Source organism: Balaenoptera physalus, assembly GCF_965194825.1.
Source record: "Balaenoptera physalus genome assembly, chromosome: 8".
Lineage (NCBI taxonomy): Eukaryota > Metazoa > Chordata > Mammalia > Artiodactyla > Balaenopteridae > Balaenoptera > Balaenoptera physalus.
This window is the reverse complement of record NC_138887.1, coordinates 88,745,038-88,765,027: the sequence shown is the minus strand read 5'-3', so window position 1 is coordinate 88,765,027 and position 19,990 is coordinate 88,745,038. Positions and strand designations below refer to the sequence as shown.

At 34.8% G+C, this 19,990-nt stretch overlaps 1 protein-coding gene across 13 annotated transcripts in view; it reads right to left on the bottom strand.

The window, feature by feature from the left end:
* The window catches only part of FOXP2 (forkhead box P2), a 528,558-nt gene that overhangs the window by 72,584 nt on the left and 435,984 nt on the right, over positions 1–19,990 (bottom strand). Inside the window, exon 2 of one of the 13 annotated variants that reach the window (XM_082472314.1) lies at positions 7,964–7,985. The exons of the other annotated variants lie outside the window; for them this stretch is intronic. The gene's annotated coding sequence lies outside the window, so the exon portion shown is untranslated. The remainder of the gene's footprint in view (positions 1–7,963; positions 7,986–19,990) is intronic. 13 annotated transcript variants of the gene reach the window in all.

Sequence of the window (19,990 nt, the reverse complement as noted above, 5' to 3'; positions counted from 1 at the left end):
TAGAGTACTATTTTTTCCTTAGTTGCACCTATTCTGTTTAATAACTGACTTTCCTGGAGATTATAAAGCTGTGTTTAAGATAGAGTTTTGCTCATCCTGTCTCAATAGACTTCCACGATTACTTTTTACCAACTAGTCTTGTTGAAAGGTTTCTAGCGTTATAGGTAATGTAAAGTCCATTAGGTCAGCCTCTTCATAGCATGACATGCAGTAAATTACAAGTGCTTCAAGCAGCTCAGTGAATTACAGTTCATCACTTTGAAAGGTTTCCCACTACAAGACCACAGATATCAGATCTGGCAGTTAGGATCCAATTAACACTTTGGTCAGAATAATCAGATTGCATGTGTAAGACTTGTATAATTCGTTTACTGCTTCCATGCATCTTCTGTCTGTAGGTAAATTTGTTGCTGTTATTTCAAAGCTTGGAATCAGTATTTCACTTGCCTTTAGGTTATATTTCAAGTTCTTTTGCAGTGCAGTGATGAACTCCCCTTGTTTCAGCAATTTAGATCACTTGTCCTGTAGATATTACAGCTTGAGAAATGGTTTGTTGCTGGTAGTTTTGTTTTGTGCTCTTACCATGTCATTATATGCCTAGAAAAAAATTGCTAGCAATTTTTACTAAGCCCGTTTTATTTACTGTATCAGAGACAATTTTCCCCCGTGATCACTGTGAATCTTGCATAACAACCCTGCACACCATAAATGACATATGCAATGACATTTACATGTGTACTGTCATGCAAAACTATTTCCTGCTACACTGAATATAATACCATGACTGAATGAAAGAAAACATTCTGATTTGGTGATATCATTTTTCTAGCCATGGTCAGTTATTCACAAGAGGTCCGTCAGGGCAAGACTAAGGAGAAAATGTTATTCTCACATTTGGTACTTTTGGCCAGGACTTTGATAGCTAGTTTATCACACTTTCAAATATTATGGCTAACTGGATAGAAATCTGGAAAGAATAATTTGGCCCAAAGGATAATACAGTTTCTTAAAAAAAAAAAAAATGGATATACAAATTCCACCACTGCAATTTTTAAATCACAACGGCCTAACAAATTTTCATAAATAAAAAAGCCTAATAACATTTCCTGAAATAGCATCACATTCAATTCTCAATGAAGCTTATTTGTTATAAATTACTGCTTCTTTATTCTCTTTTATATTATACCTAATGCAGATTTAAGTTCCTAGATTCAGAACCCATGTTTCAAATCCAATATAAACTGTCACAGTACCATGAAAACACAGTTAAATTCTACTTGGAAGATATATTAAAAATGATTACTCTTTATAGAGGAAATCTAAGTGATAAAACTGGACCTACTGATTGAAAAGATGCCTCTAGTTTGGTTTTACACAGATAGCTATTTAATGATTAGTGAAGATAATAGGACCAGTATTCAAGTTTCTTTTCACAAGTGGCCATTTCATTTTCCATACATTTAACACCACACCAGAGGGTCAAACAGATAACGCAAATACAAATATTTCTTCTTTCGAATGATGATGAAAACAACACTAATGAAGATGCAGATAGCAACAAAAAGCCTGGATGCCGTGTCAGACTCTGAAACCAGAATAATTCGAACTGAATATTGAATCTCTCACTTGTTTGCTTTGTCACTTTGGTCAAACTACTTAACTTCTCTGAGACACTATTCCTCTATCAGTAAAATTAAAGTAAGAATATCCATTTTACTTGGTTATTCTGATAATTATAATAATGCATGTAAATACATAACACACAGTAACCACTCAAATTATCTACCTTCCCTCTTTACACAAATGAATTTTTCCTTCAAAGAGACTTCATTATACATAATAATTGGCCTCAGTTTATACAACTGGAATGCTAAGAGAGGCTATCTTCTCTGTAATCTCCACTCAGACTTAAGATCTAAAAACATTAAAATCGTTGGGGATCTCATAATCTACACTGAATCCTGAGGGGTTTATATCAGAAAGTAAAAGTAGAAAAAAAAAAGTGATACGTGGTATCTGGTAATAGTGTTCTGTGAACATTACTATGTTCACATAAAATACATTTATGCATTCTACTATTTATTCAAAAGGAATATTCTGGTACAAAATACATGCCAAGCTAAAGATTTTGGTTTTGTTGGTTGTGCAGCAGCAAACTTTGTCTGAGAAAGTGTGTCCTTGTCAAACCCAAACCTGGCCTCAGAGTAGCCTAAGCCTGATAAGGGCTATTTTGCATCAATTTCTACTGGTACCTGTTATTTGGTTTCTAAATATTTGGGTTCTAACTCTTGCTCACAAAACCCCTTGTGTCTTAGGCCCCATCCCCTGTTTTTGGTTTAATCTGTACTAGTAAGTCAGGTTTTTTTGGTATCTAGATGTTAATCTTCCTCCAACTTTGGCTCTAACCACAATTTCTACTTGTTATATAACTTCTTGAAGAATAAACCTTCCTGCAGTCATTCATTCATCCAACCAATGCCTGCTAACTTGTGATGGTAGAAGGCAAGGTAAGTAAATGCACAATTATAGTTCAGTGTGGCAAGCATCATGATAGAAGAATGTACAGAAGAAATAAAACAGATATCAGCACAGCATAATGAGGAAAGGCTTTCAAGAAGAGATAACGCTTAAGTTGGGTTTTAATGGATGAGTTGGAATCAAGGATATTGAAAGACTTCTCTAAGCAGAAATGAGGCATGGGTGAAAGCAATAAAAAATCATTCCTTATGACTGGAGTGTGGGGTACACGTAGTATAGGTAGGTAGGAGCCAGATGGTGAAAGGGCCAGGCTACTAAATTTAGAAGTTAAAAATTTCTTCTACAAGCATTATATGAATAGAGGGTCAGGAAACATGGGGATCCTGAAGAGTTTAAGAAAAGTGATAGGACCAGATTTGAATTTTAGGACTATCCATGGCAATAATGCTAGTGAGGGGTTATCATGGACATTTTAGATTACTTGCATGGGCTAGAGAGGAAAGGAGGGGCTGAGAGACGGTAAGGAATTTGAACATACAGGACTTGATTGATTATATGCAGAAGCTGTGAAAGAAGAGGAGCAATCTAGACAACCACAAGGTACCTGAGCAGATGATGGTCTCATTGATTAAGGTAGAGAATACAGGAAGAGAATTAGTTTTGAGAGGAAAGGAAGGCAATATGTTTAATGTTGGGCATGCTGAGTTTAAGGGCCCTGTGATATCCAGGCTGCTAAATATGTGGTTCTTGAAATAGAGAGTAGTGGTCTCAGATTTGGATTTGGTAGTCATTAGCATATCAATGGTATTTGAAATAATAGTGTAGGTGAAGTTACCCACGAATCTGTATGGGTTGTGTAGACCAAGGAGAGCAGAGGACTGAGGATAAAATTCTGGGGTGGTTAATTTCCTAAGCAAATATTTATCAAACACTAAAAATGTGAAAGTCCCTGTGCTAGGTGCTGGGGAAATGACGGTGAACCAGTATAACTGACCTTCCTTCTTGCCCCCTCCCTCTCTCCTTTCCTTTCTTCTTTCCTTCCTTCCTCTCTTCCTTCCATCAACACATGTTTATTAATCAGCTAATGTATGCCAGACACATACTAGGAGCTAATACTATAGGAACAAAAACTGTCCTTGAAAAGTTAATACTCTAGTGGAGAAGAAATAAATTAAATCAGTAAACTGGTGAAATACGTAAAATAATCACAAATTTTGATATGTTCTAGAAGGAAATAAAGAAGGTGTTAAACAAGGAATAATAAGGCAGATCATCTTAGTAGGGTTACGGAACACCTCTCTGAGAGGTAGCATTTAAGCTAAGACCTGAAGGATGAGAAAAAGCCACATATTAAATAGGATCAAAGAGGATTCAAACTAATGGAGAAGAAGCTCACACTAAACTTGAACTTGATCTGGAGCAAAGGGAATGAGGTGGAGGTAAGGTTGAAGAGCTCAGCAAGGGCCCAATACAATCCCTGTTCACATCCTAATAGAGGACATAGGCAGCAAATCACTAATCATGCAACTAATAACTTATATGACAATCATAGAAAGTAATCTAAAGGGGAAAGTAAACATTTGTCATTTGAGGATACAGAGAGGAATCAGAGCCTAGAGCGGATATTGAGAAGACCGAGCTTGAGCAGTCTCTTTTGAAACCAGCAGAAAGGTATAAAATCCAAGAGAAGAGAGTGTTTCAGAAAGAAATCTTGATCAACAAAGTCAGATGAAGTGAACAGGTTAAGATAAGGATGAGATAATGTTCCTTGTCTTGGTTAATGTGGAGGTTACTGAAATGGGTAAAAATAACCTCAGGGGAAGGTTGGTCAGAAGTCAGATTATAGAATGATGAGGAGTAAAGGGGCAGTAATACATTGGAGATAGTAGACCATTCTTTTAATCGAGCAGGTTATGATGAAGGTGAACTGCCAAACCATAAGAGTGTGTGGATTTCAGAGAGTCTTAATTTTTTAAGACAGAAGACCTGGGGCGTGTTTCTATGTTGAGGTAAGTAGACTAGTAGTGAGGGAAGTGCTGCAGGAACATGAGAAAAAGGTGGAGCAAAGTTCTTTAGTAGGTAGAAGGAGACAACACCAAAACAACAGGTAGTCCATCAATGAAATGAAAAGGCAGTCTACAGAAGAGGAAAACATTTGCAAACCACATATCTGATAGGGGTTAGTATCCAAAATATACAAGAAATTCATAAAACTGAATCGTAAAAAAAAAAAACACCCCGAATAACCCACTTTAAAAATGGACAAAGGGTCTGAATAAACATTTTTCCACAGGAAATATACAAATGGCCAACAGGTATGTGAAAAGGTACTCATCTTCACTAATCATCGGGGAAATGCAAAATGCAAATCAAAACAACGACGAGATATCACCTCACACCTGTTAGGATGTTTACTATCAAAAAGATGAGATAAATGCTGGTGTGAATGTGGAGAGAAGGGAACCCTTGTGCACTGTTGGTGGAAAGGTAAATTGGCATAGTCACTATGGAAAACAGTATGGAGGGTCCTCAAGAAACTAAAAATAGAACTGTGAAATGATCCAGCAATCCCATTTCTGGGTATTTATCCAAAGGAAATGAAATAATCATCTTGAGATATCTGTTCTACCAGGTAACTGAATTATTATTCACTATAGCCGAGGTAGAGAAACAACCTAAGTGTCTGTCAACAGACAAAGGGATACAGAAGATGTGGTAAATAAATACAATAGAATATTATGCAGCCTGAAAGAAGAAGGAAATCCTGTCATCTGCCACAACATCGATGAACCTGGAGTAATTGTTGTATAATCTCGGAGGAGGAAAGGTCTAGTAACCATGGCACAAAACTAAGACGCCATAAAAAGAGGACCAATAAATTCAACTTCATTTCAAAAAATCTGCATAGTAAAAACCAAAATCAAATTAAAGGTAAATGATAAATTAGAGATAACAATTGTATTTCGTATTTCCCTAATATGTGAAAGTGCCTATAGATCAAGAAGAAAGAGACCAACAATCCAATAGAAAAAATGGGCCAAGTACTAAACAGTTTGCAGAAAAAAGTGTCTCTTACATATGGATATATATCCAACATAATTCAAAATAAAAGAAAGCTAATTAAAGATATTCTGAGAAGCCTATCAGATTGGGAAAGATCAGATTGTTAAATAACACTGTGATGGTAAAGTTGTGGAAAGTCGACACTAGCTTACAGAAATATAAAATGGCAACAGATTTACAGATAGCATTTGGGTAATATCTATCAAAATTACAAATAAACACATTCTTTGACCTAGGAATTTCAGTTCTAAAACTTTCCTCAGTTATACTTGTGTATATGTGAAGTGACATTTGTTCAAAACTATTCATTGATGCATTTTTGTTAGCAACAAATTAGAAACATCCCAGGTGACAATCAATAGACTGGCTAAATGACCTCCATCAGTGGAATACTATGCAGTCATACAATGAATGAGGACGCTCGCTATGGATTACTCAGTTTTTTGCTTTTTATGCTTTTTCAGTTTTAAACTATGTAGACATTTTAATTTTAAAAAATAAAGAATTTTAAAAAGCAGTTATAGGGCACATTAAGGTTATAAGGAACTCACAGCTTTTTAAAAGAAATATGTCCCAAGAATAATGCCTCAAAGAGTTAACCAAATGCAAAATACATATTGGTAAGTACTTCCCACCAGTTTTAAATTATTATAAAAATATCCTCTGAGCAAAACCACTGACGTAATAAGACAAAGTAACTTAGCTGTGACCCTCGTGCCACAGTAATGTTTAAAGATCTTGTCAGGCTAGTGAGGTTTTCCAGTGGAATATATTAAAAAAAGTGTTCCAAAATAGTATTAATAAGCAAGAATTCTAATTTGAAATAAACAGGTGATGAGAGGAAAATTAGATAAAATGTATCAGATCTCTTCAGGGATACCATGGGAATAGAATTTATATCCCTAACGTACTTTTTTCATCTGTGGATATCAAGGGCTTGATAAATGCTTTGTCTTATACAGTTGACAAAACCTGGAAGAGGTAGACAGTTACTAATCCTTTGGTTATAGGGATATAAAAAGTGCCAAAGTGTGTATCAAGCCCTGTATTCTGTCACTTAAAGGTATCACTATTTTAGAGTCAGGCTTCCTGACATTCCATTTCCCTCAAAAGACTACACCTCCAACACTCTTAACCTTCTCTTGAACACTAGTTCTGAATCTATTAATCAGGGATTTATCCAAACCTTTACAGAACCTCATTTATTCACTCATTCACTTCCCGAGAGAAGATAATATTGTTTTGCCAGCATGTACTTCACAAAGCTTCTAAACCTACAGACTTGTCAATCTATAACCTCTGAATCCTAGACAGAGATGTGGAAAAGATTAGGTCCCATATTAGAACAGTCAGAATATATGAAGGGTGAGAATACTAGAATACTAGCAATTCTTCCCATTAGGGAAGTGAGCATTCTAGGTCCCATCCCCCCAGTCTCAGGATCTTCTGGATCAAATCCAGGATATCAAACCCTCAGTTCCTAAGAGGCCTATGTACCTCTTTCCATTTTTGTCATGTGAAACTAAGAGGAAAGAAACATGCTGGTATGAACTATATCCAGCCTCATATCTAGGAATTTTTAAACCCTTTGCTATAGTGTTTTTTCATATAATTAAATTTTATAGACTCCCTAAAAAAGTAGCTTTGAAAAAGTTTTTCATAATGAATCTAAATTGCTTTTTATTATTATTCTATTCTCAACCCTCTTCCTTTTTGCTCCCCACCCCCTAGCCTACCTTACTCTGTCCCACTTCCTCCCTCCCCCACTTTCTGAACTTTTTTCTGTACACCTTTACCCGTGAGGGCAGCATTATTTGTTCACATTGAGACGATATGGTTATCATTATCTTAGATCAAAATCTCTAAGGATGTAATTGTCATGGTTTGGTTACTACCTAGATGCTGTCAGTAAAGATGGTTCCCTTTGGAAAGAACAAAAAAGGAATTGCAATTATAACTAAATACCAGCTTGAGGTTGGATGGGGTGGATGCATGGAGATAAAAACTTCCCGGAGGCCTTTGAAGCAGTGAAAAAGTATTCAGAATGGAGTTAGGTCCTGTGAATTTAGCTAAGTGTATCCTGCTTTAGGCTACTTCTTCCTAAGCTTTGTATGGAAGGCTAGACCATTATGTTTAATGTTGTGTACTCAGGGCTTAATGTGGTATTTGGCACAAAATAGATATAATCAAAAATGATTTTGAAGAATAAATTAATGAAGGAATATTCCTCCACACACCAGCTATGTTTCCTCTGAGTGGTGTTGTAGGATGTGGCGACTAGGAAACAGTAAAACAGAGGTGTTTCCGAGGGCATCAAAAATATAATGCTTTCCCTATGGTCTTTTCAACATACTAGCCCCTTAAATACTAAACTGAAAATGAGTACAGTTGGGATTCGATTAGAATTTTTGAAACTGCTCACCTGGGTGGCTCAGTAAAAATCCCTGTTTCCAAAGAAGAAAACAAACAAACAAACAAAAAGAATCAGAACAAACTTCATTTCATATGTCCCCAATAATGCAAACAGAGTTTGCATGTGTGTTTCTTTAGGCATAATCATAAAGAAGCATCATAAAATAACTCCACTGGCTTTTTGATTACTCTTAAAAAACTCACTATAGATGTGCAAAGATAGCAGGTAACATATTTCTTATGCTTTAACCACAGAATTTTATACATTTTATCTCAAATTCTTTTTCTTTACAGAAACTTCAGCATTGAAAAAGGAATAACAACATAAGCAAAAACTAAAAAAGCTGAGTTATTGGACACCTTTCAGTTTCAGTCAATCAGTTCACATTGGGAAACGTCTGATTTTTATATTTATTGCTCTGTCCTTTGTGCTGCAGTATCTAAAAATAACTACTAAGCCATTTTAAAATTCACCTGTTAAAATGTCTGTCTCTCCCCTGACGTAGTACGGTGGAAAATATGCTTTATTCACTTAGGTATACATAGTCCCTAGCATGTTGCTGGTATATGGTAGATCTCAATTCGTGTTTATTGACTAAATTATACCGTAAATAAATGTAGAAAAAGTTTACAGAAGTAACCATTCTTGAAAAATTGCTTCAAGATGATATACATAATGTATGCTCCATGTTGAAATTTAAATATTAAAATACAAAAATCACCTATAATTCCATTATCTTCACTACCGTCAAGAGTTGGTGCATTTTTTGTATTTTTTTTTTTTTAATAAATTTATTTATTTGTTTATTTTTGGCTGTGTTGGGTCTTCGCTTCTGTGCGAGGGCTTTCTCTAGTTGTGGCAAGCGGGGACCACTCTTCATCGCGGTGCGCGGGCCTCTCACTGTCGCAGCCTCTCTTGTTGCGGAGCACAGGCTCCAGATGCGCAGGCTCAGTAATTGTGGCTCACGGGCCCAGTTGCTCCGCGGCATGTGGGATCTTCCCAGACCAGGGCTCGAACCCGTGTCCCCTGCATTGGCAGGCAGATTCTCAACCACTGCGCCACCAGGGAAGCCCCCATTTTTTGTATGTTTAAAGCCACTTTTAACATGAAATTTATTTTCTTTTGTTTAAAAAGTAATATACAGTCCTTAACATTCATTTTAAAAATACCAAAAATAGAATTAAAAAATTACAGTTTTACCATTCAAATCCCATTCCTTTTATAGATATAGACAGTCTTTGCTTTGTATGGTCCGTATATGCAAGAATTTCAGTTACAATAGTTTAACTAAATAAAATAAGTCCCCAAATGACTTAGTTCAGATTTAGTTACCACAGTATGTTAACTATGAAGAACTGCATAAAGTATACACTTAGCTGCTAGATCTTCAGTCCATGGATCACTACATAAGTAACAGGTGTATATCATGATCCTCAGCAGAAGACCCAGTTGATCAACACCCAGAGTCCTGGGCCATAGAAACTGTGAGATAATAAATGCGTAGTTTTAATTTGCTAAGTTTGTGGGAAGTTGTTTGGTGGCACTATAAAAGTAATATACTAGGATAATACTTTGATTTACAGACTTTTTTTTTTTCAGTGCTCTGTGGATATGGTCCCATTGTCTTCAGGCATTTGGTATTACAGAGGAAAAAATATCTGAAGTCAGTTCACATCACCCATCTGATTTGAGGAAAGCTTTTCTCCCCATCTGAATAATTATAAAATTATTTCCTTTGTGCTTATATTACAAGAAATTTGCCAATATCAAGGTATACACTTTTCTCCCTCTTTCTCTCTCCCTATCCTTATTTCTTCTATTTGTTTTTAAGAATGATTTCTTGAATTTTATGTTAGATACTATTTCTATTTCAAATGTTCTGATTTCCTCCCATTCAAGAAATGTTTGTATTCAGGAACTCGCACTGTTTTTAGGTTCAAACTCCGTTCTTTACCCTATCTATGGTTGTCTCACATTTTAAAAACCTTTATACATGTCCTTTATATTGTGGAGAATAAAAATTTATCTTCCATCTTAGGGATTCGACTTACAGTGTCAGCACGGCTTTTAACTACCAAATCTCCAAAGAAAAATTTAATTCTGATATTGCATTTTAATTTCTCTGCAATCTTTATTCCATCATATTTTCATCTCACTCTCTTCGAACTTATACCATTTTCTTCTTATCTCAACCTGTTCTGATCTTATAGCTCTCTCTGTTTTATAAAACCTGTGTTTTCTTGAATCCTATTGAAGATGCCAAACATGTTTACATTTTTTTTTCTTTTGGATGATGCAGTAAAGCCAGAATGCATTCTTCTTCCCAGTTAGTATAAAGGACTTCTTTTCTCTTCTTCTACATTTTTCCATCTTTTCCTTCTTTTTTTTTTTTTTTTTTTTTTTTATAGCCTTCCTAATGACTTCTTGTTTTTTTGGGGGGGGGGTTATTTATTTATTTATTTATGGCTATGTTGGGTCTTCGTTTCTGTGCGAGGGCTTTCTCTAGTTGCGGCGAGCGGGGGCCACTCTTCATCGCGGTGCGCGGGCCTCTCAGTATCGCGGCCTCTCTTGTGGCGGAGCAGAGGCTCCAGACGCGCAGGCTCAGTAATTGTGGCTCACGGGCCTAGTTGCTCCGCAGCATGTGGGATCTTCCCAGACCAGGGCTCGAACCCGTGTCCCCTGCATTGGCAGGCAGATTCTCAACCACTGCGCCACCAGGGAAGCCCCCATCTTTTCCTTCTTAAGCAGAGATGTATTTAGCCTTGCACTTGCCAACAGACAGGTTGGTGGATTATAGTTTCCCAGAGTCTTTATCCACATGGGATAAGATTGAATCTTCTCAGTTTTGTACCCATGGCTTTACAAAACTAGCTTGATTTTGGTGGGCTTTCATCTAGTGTAGCTCTGCTGGATCAAGATAGAATTCTTACTCCTCTCCTCTCTGACATGTTCATATAATAAAAGAGCACTGGTGTTAGAAGGTGGGCTCTAGAGTCAGCCATGTTGGATGAATGTCCCAAGTCTCACCAGCAATGCTAATGTGGCCAAGTCATTTAAACTCTCTCTGCTTCAGATTCCTTATAAGTAAAAGGGGGATAATAATATAAAAACCTCATTAATTGTCAGCATTAAATGAGATAATGCGTACGAAGGGTTACCACAGTACTTGACACTCTGTAAGCACTCAATATTGGTTTTCCTCTAATTCGATTATTATGGGCATGGAAAACCCATTCCCTCTAAGTACACTGTTACCAAGGCTCTGTGTTTACTCCCACCTCCATGGCTTTATTTGTGAGGGTGTCTCTCCAGACTACAATGCATTATGTCACCACAGGCTCACTCTGTACAACATCCGGCTCATTTTCCCAATCATGTTGCTGTTTCTGACTCTATGTACAAGGAGAGAATGAAGAGAGGGCAAAGGGAAGGGGACTCAGATAGCTTCAAAAACTAGTCACAAACAATTAATGAGATAAATCAGTTTTCTGATCACTACTGACCTCATGGTTCAGAATAAGAGGACAGACAAAGGCAAAAGGTAGCTCAGGTGGGCTCCAATTTCACAAAATGTTTAAAGTTTTCATAGGTCTTGAGAATGCAGAAATTTCTTGAAAATTCTAGGAAGTTTGACTGTGAGTTGGCTTTGGCAAGCTTCTCTTATGACCCATAAAGTACATGTACTTACCTTCTCTGAGTTCAAGATCTGAAAATAAAGCTGCCAGTTGTACACACACAGATAACTAGACCTCACCCAAACTCAATGCTTAATCCTGAACCTGCAAAGCTGCTTCTCTTGCTGTGGATACTGTCTCATTGAACAGGCACCATTATCTTCCCACTCAGCCAAGCTCAATACCCCAAGGTAATTTTTACTCCTCCTTCTACCTCAATTCTATTTTCAATCAGTCAGTAACTACCGCCCAATCATTCCTACAATGTCTCTCCAGTCCCACTCCCTCTTGGCCATTCACATTCCCTCAAGTCCGAATTTCTAACTTCACCATTTTTCATTTGGACTATTGTTACTGTCTTTGAAGTGGTCTTCAGCCTCTAATGTTTTCCTTCTCCAATCAATACTACTTATTGTTGCCAGAATTATCTTCCCCAAATACAAATCTCATCATGTCACTACCCTTGTCAAACACTAAAAAGTTTCCCAATCCAACAGAAAAGAGTTTATTTTCCCTACTTTAAATTCAAGGTCTAGAGCAACCTAACCTCAACCCTTTTGCAGGTCCATCTCCTCAGACATCTCTTCACAGCACTCATCAGTACCAGTGGGACACCTACTACCCTTTGAGCATATCTGCCACTTCTGTTTCCCACTAGTTTACCTTTTTCATTTCTCTCAGCCTGGAGTGCACTGTGTTGGTAAACACCAAAATCTACCCAAACTTTCCCCATCGTTCAAGGCTCAGTAGGGGGGCCGCCTCTGTGAAATAATCTCCAGATGCTTGGATTAGCAGTAGTTTCTTTTCTATGCCTTCACTTTACTTTGTTTATTCTATTATATTTATCCCCTTCTGCCTTTTATTGTGATTATTTACACTAAAACCAGACTAGAGAAATGACTGTGCTTCATTTACTCTGATCTTCCACAATCTGGCAAAATGTTTTTTGCACATAATAGTTGTTCAGAAAAAAAAAATTTCCTGACATTATCAGGGTTAAAACCTTCAATATGTGAATACTGCTTTATTACAATCATTGTATTAAAATCGCATACAAAATGCTCATATTTCATGCAGAAATGAAAATGAGTAAGACTATAATTTTTACTTTTGGCATCCTCCAGTATTTTGGCGTCACTTAATCTGCTGTGAAGATATAATAGCAAGGTAAAATATGTAAATGTGAGTTTTCAGGGCACAGATTATTCTCCTGCATAGTAATTACATTTAATTTAACTCTGTGTTCTTGACAAGTACAACTTTGAGTTAAATCATACTGTGGGTTTGCTAACACTATTTGTATAGCATTTAAAAATTTACCAAGTATCTTCACATTTCTTCTGTTGTGTCATTTGTTAGATGCCATACTTCCTATTATCTACTTTTATAGGCTCAGAAAGACCAAGACATGTGACAGAATAAATAAGAGGAAGAACTGGAACTTGAATTAATTTTTCTTTTATTTTACCAAATTTAATGTGTTGTTCACCATTTATGAGATGGTTTAATTTTGTTGAATCCTCAGTGTCTCTAATAGCCCCATATCTCTGACTAGGATGTATGGGAGTCTTTATTAAAGGCTTAGCAGGCTTGGCTGCCCAACAGGGTGATCACAGAATTTACTGGTACAGGTATGAGACTAAAAAGAGGCAATACTAGTAATTACCAGAAGAGACAGATGTCAACCAGAACTATCCTGGGCAAACTGAAATGTGCATTCTATCTACCGGCCTTAAAAATTGAGAACCATGTTTTCTCCTCTGCAAAACCAAAGCAGAGAAAGCTATTTATAAATTTTCTATCTTGAAATATTTATTAATTTCTATTGGAAAACTGTATTTTTATAGCAATGATATTTTTAAAATCCAAATTTACTTAAAAGATTTAAATAAATATTTAGTTTGAAATAAACTGTAAAAATATTTATATGCCAATTTTAAGTGAAAAATTTGCCCCTCCTCCCAAAACAAGCATAAATAAATATAAACACATAAGAAAGCATTCTGAGAACAACAAAAATCTTAGGTATACTTTTTACTTTTTACAAACAAGAATTGTATATATTTAAGGTGTACAATATATATATAGTGTGAATTGACAATCTAACTATTTAACATACCCATCACCTCCCAAAGTTAGCATTTTGTGTGTGTGTGTGAACACTTGAGATATAATCTCTTAGCAAATTTTAAGTATACATCATTATTAACTATAGACACTATGTTGTACATTAGGTTCTTCAGAGCTTATTCATCTTATAACTGAAAGTTTGTACTCCTTGATCAATATTATTTTTTCTAATTAAGAACTTTTAAAACACCATACTGTGGAGCCAGAGGCTGTGGATTGATTTACAACAAATATCAACATACAACTTTGGTTTTTAGAGTTAAATTATTTAAAGGGACTTTGCTCTTTAAGGCTTTTTGTTCAGCCTTACCTTCCCTTGGTAAAATTTAAGTCACTTGTAATAATCGAAATTTCTGTAGGGGAAATCAGCCATCTACTACAAAAGATATTAGCTATAGGCCAATCATTCTTACTGCAAAATCACTTAAAATTTCAATTCTTTAATTTTGTAAAATTCCCACTTGCTACTCTATGTTAGGACACCGGAATTTATCTGTAACCCCAAATGGTAGAACATCTTCAAAGAATTTTGCTTTCTTCCTGTTCAGTCACCATCTAAAATATTCTTCCAGTAACAAATCAGGTAGTTCAAATCTCTTTGTTACCAATTAGACCAACAAACATTTATTGATGGCAGAAATGCCAACCATAAAAGGTCAGGGATACTTTCATTCTTAGGATGCAAAGCAGGTTTTCTTGAATTCCTTTAATCCCAGTTTGGAAAAGTAATTTAACACCCAAATAATCGTGACTATTAAATTTTAATATAAGTCAAATGCTCTGAGAACATTTTGTAATGCTCAGCAATTAAAGGACCCCCTTCTTTCGTTTTACAATAGTGAGTAAAGTTTTGATACTAATGAATACAACTTTGATGTCTTTGCACCTGAGCCTCGCCTTTGATGACCTCACAGCATACAACTTACTCTTTGGCATTGACTAGGTGCCACTGGAAAAACGGGCATCATAGCTGAATGTAATGTCCCATAAGAACAAAACCTGCAAAGAGTCATTGTTTTGCAACATACACTGGCCTGGTGATTAAACTCAATGCTACAGTGATACCAGGATATGAACCTTCAAGACGCAAATTGGTCCATAATGTTTTTGTGTCATTTTTATAGATATTTCAATAGTGTAGAAGTAACCGTGAAGTAATTTCATAATATCTTCAATATTACAATTGCATAGTTCTCTATTGTTGGAAAAGAATATTAGTATTTTACTGAACTGTATTCTTAGGACAATTCCTAGATTCCTTGGATATTTTTTATACAATAATATTTAATTAAATGTGATTAAAATAGGTAAAATAAGCGATAATAAATAACTTCATTTTCCATAGTGATATGCATGGCTCATGATGGGCTCACATAAGGAACGAAAACGTATCAAAATATCATTAAGATTTTGTTGTTTCCATAGCTATTGAAAACAGCAATCTGATTGATGAAATTTAAGTAGGCTTCTGGGATGAAACTCAGGGTTTTCATTGGAATACAGGGGAATCATAACATATTATCACATCTATAATAAACTATAAAAAATAGTACATATTCCTTCCTAGGGGCCAAATTCAACATAATCATAAGAATATTTTAGAATCTCTTATAAGTCACGAGTAAACATTTTATTCAAAAGATATACGGCTATATATCAATAATTGCATTAAACATAAAACTGTAGGCTTCTTACAAGAGATATTAATAAAACATAAGGACACAGAAAGGCTAAGAGTAAAAACATAGTAATAAATTTAACTTGGAAGCACTAACCACAAGAAAGCTAGAGTTATCTATACAAATATCAGAGAAAGAAGAATTTAAGGCTAAGAATACAGTTGACCCTTGAACAATGGGGGTTTGAACTGCATGGGTCCAATTATACACAGATTTTTTTAGGAGCAAATACTAAAGTTCTACATGATCCACAGTTGTTGAATCCATGAATGTGGAACCGCATATATATGGAGGGCCAACTCACAGTTATAAGCAGATTTTCGACTGAGGAGGGTTGGTGCCCTTAACCCCCACGTTGTTCAAGGGTCAACTGTACTTTTAAGGCAACATTATTAGAGATTAAGGAGAACATTTCAGAATGATAAAAAGTTTACATTACCAAATAGATATACTAATTCTCAATATGCATGCGCCTAATAGCATAGTTTTAAAACACATAAAGGAAAAACTGACAGAACTAAAAGGAGAAACAGATAAACACACACTCATAATGGGGGATTTTAAAACACCACTCTCAGTAACTCTGTATAAGCAGATACAAATTCAGTATGATAACAGAAGATGTGAACAAGACAATGAATACACGATCTAATTGTTACACTCACACACATATATCTATATGCATATATATACATATACATAACACTGTACAAAATAATGGCAAAATATGCACTCTTTCCTAGTGCATATTAAACTTTATCATAATAGATCATATCCAAGGCCATATAAAGCAAGTGCCAAAAAATTTCAAAGGCTTGAAACACTTATGTTTTCTTACCACTGTGAAATTAATCAGTGTTTAAAGGTAATTTAAGAAATCCTAAAATATTTTGAAATTAAATAATGACTAAACTATGTATGGGTTAGAAAAGAAATCATAATGGAAATTAGAAGACATTTAAAACTGAATGATTGTGGAACTACAATATATCAAGTTGTGGGATGCAGCTAATACTGTGCTTAGTGGGAAATTTAAAACCTTAAATTCATACATTAGAAACAAAGAAAGACTGAAAAATCAATGATCTAATGGTCCACTTTGATAGGTTAAAAAAGGAACAGTAGGAGAACAGTATGGAGGTTCCTTAAAAAAAACTAAAAACAGAACTATCATATGACCCAGCAATCCCACTACAGGGCATATACCCAGAGAAAACCATAATTTAAAAAGACATATGCATCCCAATGTTCATTGCAGCACTATTTACAATAGCCAGGACATGGAAGCAACCTAAATGTCCATCAACAGAGGAATGGATAAAGAAGATGTGGTACATATACACAATGGAATATTACTCAGCCATAAAAAGGAACAAAATTGGGTCATTTGTAGAGATGTGGATGGACCTAGAGACGGTCATACAAAGTGAAGTAAGTCAAAAAAGAAAAAGAAATATCATACATTAACATATATATGTGGAATCTGAAAAATTGGTATAGACAATCTTATTTACAAAGCAGAAATAGAGACACAGATGTACAGAACAAACGTATGGATACCAAGGGGGAATTGGGAGATTGGGATTGACAAACATACACTATTGATACTATGTATAAAATAGATAACTAATGAGAACCTACTGTATAGCACAGGGAACTCTACTTACTGCTATGTGGTGACCTAAATGGGAAGGAAATCCAAAAAAGAGGGGATATATGTATACGTATAGCTGATTCATTCTGCTGTACAGTAGAAACTAACACAATATTGTAAAGCAACTATACTCCAATAAAAATTTAAAAAACAAATTAAAACAAAGATGACCTATAAAAAAAAAGATGATGATATTTAAAAAAATAAAATAAAAAATAAAAAAGGAACAGTAAATTAAAGCCAAAGAAAGCAGAAGAAAGGTAATAAAGTTAAGGACAGAAATCAATGAAATTTAAAAAACATGGAATCAGGATCACAGACATAATGCAAAACACAATACTATAAAACTATTAGATAACATAGAAGACAATCTAGGGGTCCTTGAGTTTGGCATTGTTTAGATACAATACCAAAAGCATGATCCATGAAAGAAAAATTAAGTTGTACTTCATTAAAATTAGACATCTTTGCTCTGTAGAGGACACTGATAAAATAGTGAGAAAATAAGCCACTAACTTGGAGAAAATATATATCCAAAATACATAAAGAACTCTTAAAATTCAACAGTAAGAAAATAATCAACTCAATTAAAAAGTGGGCAAAAGATCTTAACAGATACCTCACCAAAAGATCTGAACAGATACAAATGGTAGTTTCTTGCAAAGCTAAGCAGTTTTACCATATAATCCAGCAATCATGATCCTATGTATTAACCCAAAATAAATTGAAAACTTTTGTCTACACAAAAACCTGTAAACAAATCTTTATAGCGGCTTTATTCATAATTGCCAAAATTTGGAAGCAAGCAAGATTTCCTTTAATAGGTGAATGGATAAATAAACAGTGATACATCCATACAATGTTACCCAATTAAAAAAAGAAATGGACTGTTGTGCCATGAAAGGACATGAAAGAGCCTTAAATGCACATTGCTAAGTAAAAGAAGCTAATCTGAAAAGGCTACAATACTGTATGATTCCAATTATAAAACATTCTGGAAAAGGCAAAACAACAGTGATGTTAAATTGTGGACTTCAGTTAGTAATTATGCATTAATATTGGTTAATCAATTGTAACAAATGTACCACACCAATGCAAGATGCAAATAATAAGGGAAACTGAGGGCAAGGAGGAGGGGAGGGAATCTGTGGGAACTTTTTGTAGTGTCTGTTCAATTCTTCTGTAAGCCTAAAATTGCTCTAAAAAATTGCTCTATTAATTTTTAAAAAGTATACCCATGTCCTAAAATATACAATAGAGAAAAAACAACAAAATGAATGATTCTTTGAAAAAAGAATTGATATAATTCTATTAATACTGATCTTATAAAAAGACAGAAATAATCAATATTGTAAGTGAAAAAGAATATCACTACAAATCATATATGTATTAAAATATAAGAATATTACCAAAAATTTTATGCTGGTGAATCAAAAATTTTAGGTGACTTGAACAAATTCCTGGAAAAAAACCTTAGCAAAAGTAGTAGAAAATCCGAACAATCCCACATCTATCAGAAACTGAATTACAAACTTTCCCACAGTGAAATATCCAGGCCCAGTTTAGTTTACCAGATAACTCTTCCAAAATATAAGAAAAAAATAATACTGGTCTGATACAAAATCCTCCAGACAATTAGTTTAGCATTTGAAAATCAATTAATATAATTCACCACAATAAAGAGAAAAGATTATATAATTATTTCAATATACACACAGGAAAAAAAATGTGAAATAATTCAACACTTCTTCAGGATGAAAACATTTGGTAAATTAGGAATAGATGGGAACTTTCCAAATGTGAGAGAGTAGCTACAGAAACCTACAGCAAACATCATACCTAGTAGAGAAATCTAGAAATCTAGCTTCCTCCCAAGATGGGGGAACGAAACAAAGATACCCAGTATCTCCCAATTTATTCATCATTTTACTGAAAGTCCTAAACAGTGCAATAAGTCAAGGACAGCACAGTAAATCAATAAGTCAAAGAAATAAAAGTATCACTGTTCATGAATAACATGGCTACATATGTAGACAATCCAAAAGAATCTACTCTGTATCAGAAAGATTAAGTGAATTTAGTAATGTTGCTGGATCCAAAGTCAGTATCTAAAAAACAACTGTATACCTAGAGAGATAATGGTAATGTTCTATTTCTCAGTCTAGATGGTGGTTACATGGATGTATTAATTGTGTGAAAATCCACAGCTCTATACTACTTCCAATTAATGCACTTTTTTGTATATATGTTATACTTTAACAAAAGATTATTTTATGTTGTTTAATGGGTATAGAGTTTCAGTTTACAAGATGAAAAAGTTCTGGAGATGGGTTGCATAACAATATGAATACACTTAACACTACTTAACTGTATACTTAAAAATAGTTATGATGGTAAATTTTATGTATATTTCACAATTAACAATTAAAATTGTTTACTTTAGAAAAGATGAATGGTATTAAGAAATTAATGTTAAAGGTTGGTGAATCTAAATAACACATAGAAAAAAACTTGTAGCCCACGATTAGAGAAATTCTGCTTCCCTCTGCTCTGGGCTGAGCAAAATTGTTACAGTGATAACAGATGGAACACTATACTAAGAAATCAAAATTCCTTAATTTTAAGGCAGTATTCATCATAAGATATATCACTGATTTAATAATACCTTTTGGGTGAAAAAACCCTCCATATTTAAACTTACCTGTAAACATATCTGAAATATAAAAGTGTGTGTGCCTTACAATCAAGAAAATGTGGGATATCTATAAAAATGAAGAAAGATGGACTGGTTTGCCTGTCCTTGGAATGCAAACCCAATGTCTCAAGGTAGGTCCATCCCCTTTTCTTAAGGGACCTTGACCACAAGAGTATTCAGGATTATGATAACAGAATCCAAAGA